The sequence below is a fragment of the Zingiber officinale genome, chromosome 8A, assembly GCF_018446385.1.
Source record: "Zingiber officinale cultivar Zhangliang chromosome 8A, Zo_v1.1, whole genome shotgun sequence".
Classification (NCBI taxonomy): Eukaryota; Viridiplantae; Streptophyta; class Magnoliopsida; order Zingiberales; family Zingiberaceae; genus Zingiber; species Zingiber officinale.
Genome location: NC_056000.1, coordinates 111832362 through 111838880, shown reverse-complemented (window position 1 = coordinate 111838880; position 6519 = coordinate 111832362).

The window sequence follows — 6519 nt, the reverse complement described above, 5'->3', positions numbered from 1 at the left end:
TGTGTGATTGGACCCTTGGACATGTCAAGGGCATTTTATTGTGTGTGCATGATTGTAATATTAAATACAGCAGGAGCTGTATTAGTTATTAGGATTTTACAATTTTGTTTCGATCTAGATTACATGCACATTCCTTTATGGAATATAGGATCGATATATGTAAAATTCTATTTTTGTCGCGGATCGTATCCTTGCGAGGCGTGGTGCTATTGGAGGACCAGAGGTGCAGCGGAAAAGGAAGCTCGATGGACCTGACAGCATGATCCCTAGGGATGGCAGCACGCGAAGGACAGTGATGGAAGAAGCCATAATAGTTGAAAAATTAATTTCCATATTTATTACTTTTATTTACTGTGATGTGTGTGTGCATGTGATGTATGCTAGCATAGGTTAAAATTCCTCACCTTAAATAACTAAGTGGGAGAGGGATTTTTAATTAAATTTCATGGTCTCCATTGCTGGTTTGTAAGTGATGCAACAAGCTTGCGTGTTGGCTCTGAGTGCTTCCCTCCACAACGGATGGGTTTGTTGCGGATCACTAGATCAAACTTCCTTTATGGATGGTTATAGGAAATTATTTAGGAGCGTGTGATCTTCTCCAACTGAAGGGGCATAATCCTATTTAATGGAGTAAGTATCAAGTAATGGTATACACTTAGACGCATTCAATAGTATCCTCCCCAACGGAGTCACTACTATTATCTTGTGTGACCAAAGGAAAACCAACTATTAATTTTATTTGTCATAAAGTTAGGATGACAAGATAATAAAATTAATGGGTAAAGTCCTCCTCTTACAAATGTTGAATTTGTATACGCCCACACTAACATGCCATGCAAAATTCACGATGTTTTGAGGTGTTGGTAAATTTAAATAGTATTGTTTGAGGAATCAATATTATTCTAAATTTAGAGTCTTGACCAAAGTTTATTTTGTGATTCTTAGGATGACTTTCAACCCACTGGCCATTATACCGAAAGAGAACAAACTTACTAATCCCAACTATATAGATTGGAAAAGAAACCTAGACATTGTCCTAACTGCTGAGGGCTATAAGTTTGTACTGTCAGAGGAGTGCCCTAATGTTCTAATGGTGAATCTACCCAAGAGGAGATTGAGTATCATAGGAAATGGGTAAAGGCAGATGAGATGGCACGGTGTTACATTTTGGCTTCAATATCAAATGTGCTGCAACATCAGTATCAGGATTTACCAACAGCTTATGATATAATGAACAATCTCAAGGATCTCTTTGGTCACCAGGATCGGGCCACTAGGCAAGAAGCTATGAGGAAATTAATGATAGCCACCATGACAGAGGGTACTCCTGTGAGGGACCATATCCTAAAGATGATGGCTTATTTGAATGAAATATAAATATTTGGAGGAGAAATTAATGAGGAACCCCAGATCGATATGATTCTCCAAATGCTACCCAGAAGTTTTGAGCATTTCCGCCTGAACTATAATATGAATAAAAGGATGTATTCATTGGCGGAACTACTGACAGAACTTCAGGCAATATAAGGGCTATTTCGTCATAATTCTCAGATTCACTATGCTGAAAATGGTTCTACTTCTAAGTCGAAAGGCAAGAAGAAGAAGAAACAGGCTGCATCAGCAAAGAAGATGAATAAACCTCAAGGTACAGGACATAAAGCTGGAATGAAGAAGCCGAAGGGCAAGTGCTTCATCTGCAAGCAGTCAGGACATTGGAAGGTAGACTGTGCTCATAAGAAAGAGAACAATAAAGGTATATCTCATTCTCTAGTAGTTGAAACATGTTTAGCGGTGTTATCTACCGGCACCTGGTGTGTAGATACGGGAGCCATTGATCATGTCTGCAACTCTTTGCAAGGGTTCTAGGAAATCCGACGACTATTTGAAGGAGAGATAACCGTCTACATGGGCAATGCTACTAAGTTGGCGGCTATTGCAGTGGAAGATGTCTACTTATCTTTTGATGGGAATAGAAGTTTGGTTTTAAGAAATTGTCTTTATGTACCCAGTTTTAGAAAGAATTTAATTTCAATTTCTAAACTGTATTTGGATGGATATTCTGTTTTTTTTAGTAACAATGTGGTTATAAAGAGAAATAGGGTTATTATTTGTTCTGGTGCATTGGTTAGCAATTTATATACTTTAAATCCAATATCTCCCATAAAGCAACAAATGGAAATTAATAACACATCTTCTAATTCTAATAAGAGAAAGGAACCTTCTAAAATGAACCAAATATATCTTTGGCATCTAAGGTTTGGTCATATTAACTTAAGTAGGATTCAAAGGCTTTTAGTTGATGGACTCTTGGGTTCATTAGAGTTGAAAAACTTTCCAACCTGTGAATCTTGCTTGGAAGGTAAAATAACCAAGAGACCTTTTAAGGCCAAGGGGTATAGAGCCAAAGATGTGTTAGAATTGGTTCATTCTGATTTGTGTGGTCCTATGTCAATCCAGGCAAGAGGTGGTTATGAATACTTTGTCTCTTTTATAGACGATTATTCAAGATACGGATACATTTACTTGATGCGCCGCAAGTCTGAATGCTTTGATAAATTCAAAGAATATATGGGTGATGTGGAGAAACATCTTGGTAAAAGTATCAAGACACTACGGTCTGACCGTGGTGGTGAATACCTCTTTGGAGAGTTTAGGAATTACTTATCAGAAGTCGGGATTCAATCCCAATTGTCTGCACTTGGTACACCCCCAACAGAATGGTGTGGTAGAACGAAGGAATAGGACTCTTATGGAAATGGTTAGATCGATGATGAGTTATTCAGAATTACCAAATTCGTTTTGGAGATATGCTCTGGAAATAGAAGTGTGCATTCTGAATATAGTACCTTCTAAAACAGTTCCTTCTACTCCCATGGAATTATGGAATGAGCGTAAGCCTAGTCTGAATCATATCCGGATATGGGATAGTCCAGCACATGTGCTGAAGGGAGATACTGACAAGTTGGAATCACGTACAGAAGTATGTCTGTTTGTGGGATATCCTAAGGGAACGAAGGGTGGTTTGTTTTATAATCCTAAAAATCAGAAGATCATTGTTAGCACCAATGCTCAATTTTTAGAAGAAGATTATGTAATGAACCATAAGCCCATGAATAAAATTGTTCTAGAAGAAATAATAGAGGGCACGTCTACTTTAGTACCAACAATACAAGATGAAGTACCACAAGAAACTGCAACACGTGTCACACATAATACATAATCAGAGACAGTGCCTCATCGTAGTGGGAGGGTTGTAAGGCAACCTGAGAGATTCATGTTTTTGGGAGAGTCATCGGACTTGATCCTGGGTAAACATGAACCTAATCCCCGGACATATAACGAAGCACTCTAAGATAAAGATACAGTATCTTGGCAAAAGGCAATGAATTTTGAAATAGAGTCTATGTATTCTAATAAATTCTGGGAGTTTGTAGAACCACCAGATGGTGTAAAAGCCGTTGGATACAAGTGGATCTACAAAAGTAAAAGAGGGACAGACGGGAAGATGAAAACCTTCAAAGCAAGACTTGTTGCGAAAGGATATACTCAAAAAGAGGGAATCGATTATGAGGAGACTTTTTTGTCGGTAGCTATGCTAAAATCTATCCGGATACTCTTATCCATTGCTGCTCATATGGATTATGAGGTTTGGCAAATAGATGTCAAGACAGCTTTCCTTAACGGAAGTCTTGAAGAAAACATTCATATGAAGCAACCAGAGAGATTCATTGAAAAGGGCAAAGAGCATCTAGTGTGCAAGCTGAATCGGTCCATTTACGGACTGAAGCAAGCTTCAAGATCTTGGAGCATCTGGTTTAACGAAGTAATCCAGTCATATGGATTTATTCAGTGTCTGGATGAGTCTTGTGTATACAAGAAGTGTAACGGAAACGTAGTGGTATTTCTTGTACTATATGTAGATGACATTTTGTTAATTGGCAACAATGTCAAAGTGTTATCGAATGTAAGGGTATGGTTATCCAAATAATTCGATATGAAGGACTTAGGAGAATGTGCACACATTCTTGGGATCAAAGGCATAAGGGATCGCAAGAAAAGGATGTTGTGTCTATCTCAAGCTTCATATATAGATACAATCCTTGCTCGTTTTAGCATGCAGAACTCCAAGAAAGGTTTATTACCTTTTAGACATGGAGTAGCTTTATCTAAAGAGATGTCTCCGAAGACATCAAAGGAGATAGAGGACATGAAGGCAGTTCCTTATGCTTCGGCTGTGGGAAGCCTAATGTATGCAATGCTGTGTACGAGACCTGATATCTGTTTTATCGTGGGCATGGTTAGCAGATATCAAAGTAACCCTGGACAAGGACATTGGACTGCTATAAAGCATATTTTGAAGTACCTGAGAAGGACTAGAGATTATATGCTAGTTTACCAAGTAGACGATTTGCTCCCTGTGGGTTACACGGATTCTGACTTCCAATCAGATAGAGACAATAGTAAGTCTACATCGGGCTATGTGTTTACTCTAGGAGGTGGAGCCATTACATGGAGGAATGTTAAGCAGAAATACGTTTCAGACTCAACCATGGAAGCTGAGTATGTGGCAGCCTCTGAGGCAACCAAAGAAGTTGTATGGCTCAGGAACTTCCTAATGGACTTAGATGTGATTCATGGTTTGCCCAAAATCATCACAATTTATTGTGATAATAGCAGTGCAGTTGCAAACTCGAAGGAACCACGAGCTCATAAGGCGAGTAAGTATATAGAGCGCAAGTACCACCTGATATGAGACATCGTCAAGCGAGGAGAAGTTGTCATCGCCAAGATTGCATCAGCAGATAACCTGGCAAATCCTTTCACTAAGGCCCTTCCAGCGAAAGCTTTTGATCGGCATGTGGAGGGGATGGGAATCAGATGTATGGCAACAGATATGGCAGCTTAGTCTTTTAGTATAAGTGGGAGATTGTTAGAGTATATACTAAAAGCCTACCTTTTGTAAACATTTATTTTTGAAATAAAAGAATCATATTGGTCAAATATCTATATTTATTTGCTAAGTGTAGTTGTTCAATTAATTTATATTGTAGATAACATGGTGTGTGGTGTCACATACAGAAGATCATGTTATCAGTTCTTTATAAATTATAAACAGTTGCTCATGACTAAGATGGAAAGGAACAAACCGTTGGAATAGTCGTAGTGTAATTAAGTATTAGTTTATCTTGACTAATAAATTATACTAGTAAACTCTGAGTGTATTGAGTAGGACTATTTAAGGTAAGTTCTTTTTATACTGACTTAATAAAAAACGAGACCTTAGTTATTATGGAAGTATGTGCTCTTAATCTTAATATAATAACAAGCACATATATTTAGTATTTATTTCTTTAACTTATCAAAGGGTGAGATTTAGCTCGATAAATCAATAGGCCCGATAAGTTGAGAAATGATATTACTTATAGTGTGTGTTGTTGATTATAGAAGGAAACTGTGTCCTAGTAATCTAGGTTGAGAATGTCCCCAAGAGGAGCTCATAAAGATTGTCATGTTAAACTTTGCAGGTGGACTTAGTCCGACATGACGATGAAGTTGAGTGGTACTACTCTTGGACTAAGATATTAATTAAAGTGAGTTATCAGTAACTCAATTAAATTAATGGGCATTCAATATCTTAAACACATGGAGACTAACACACTCATGATAAGAAAGAGTCCATAATGTAATTTGGGATTGGTGTGGTAGTACGATAATAACTCTCTAGTAGAATGAGTTATTATTGATGAACTTGAGTTGTGTGTTCGGGGCGAACACGGGATACTCGAGTTCATCGGAAGGCCAAAACCAATTTCTCCTCTAGGTCCCTGTCGTAGCCTCATTAATGCCTCAAATCCACTCATGAAAAGCCCATCTTGGTGTCCAAGAGGAGGTTGGCCCATGGTTTGGTGACCAAGCCATAGGGGCCGGCCAATTCCTTCTCAAAGGGGTCGGCCCTATGCTTGGTGCCCAAGCAAGTAGGGGTCGGCCACCATAATTCAAATTAAGAAGGATGTTTTAAATTTTTCAAATCTTCTCTTTGTAGATATTTACAAGTTTTAAAAGAGAGATTTTAAATTATAAAACTTTCCTTATTTGAATTAGGCCACATGGTTTAAAAGAAAGTTTAAAAGTTTTAAAACTTTCCTTTTTTAACCATCCTCAATGATTTTTATAAAGGGAGTTTTAAATTTGAAACTTTCCTTTTTTGTCACCGTGTTAAAAAAGGAAATTTTAAATGAGAAGTTTTAAATTTTAAAACTTGGTTTTAATTTTAAAACTTGTCTTTTTTTAACATCCACATTAGGAAATTAAAAGAGAGCTTGTAAAATTTTATAAAAGCTTTCTTTCTTTGCTTATAAAATTTTTACAAAATATTTCCTTCCTCTTTTAAGGGCCGGCCACCCTTGCTTGGTGCCCAAGCAAGGGGGCCGACCATACTATCAATTAAAAGGAGAATAGGAAAATTAAAAGGAGAAAAGGAAAAACAAGAGGAAGAGTTTAATTTTTGTAAAAATCATT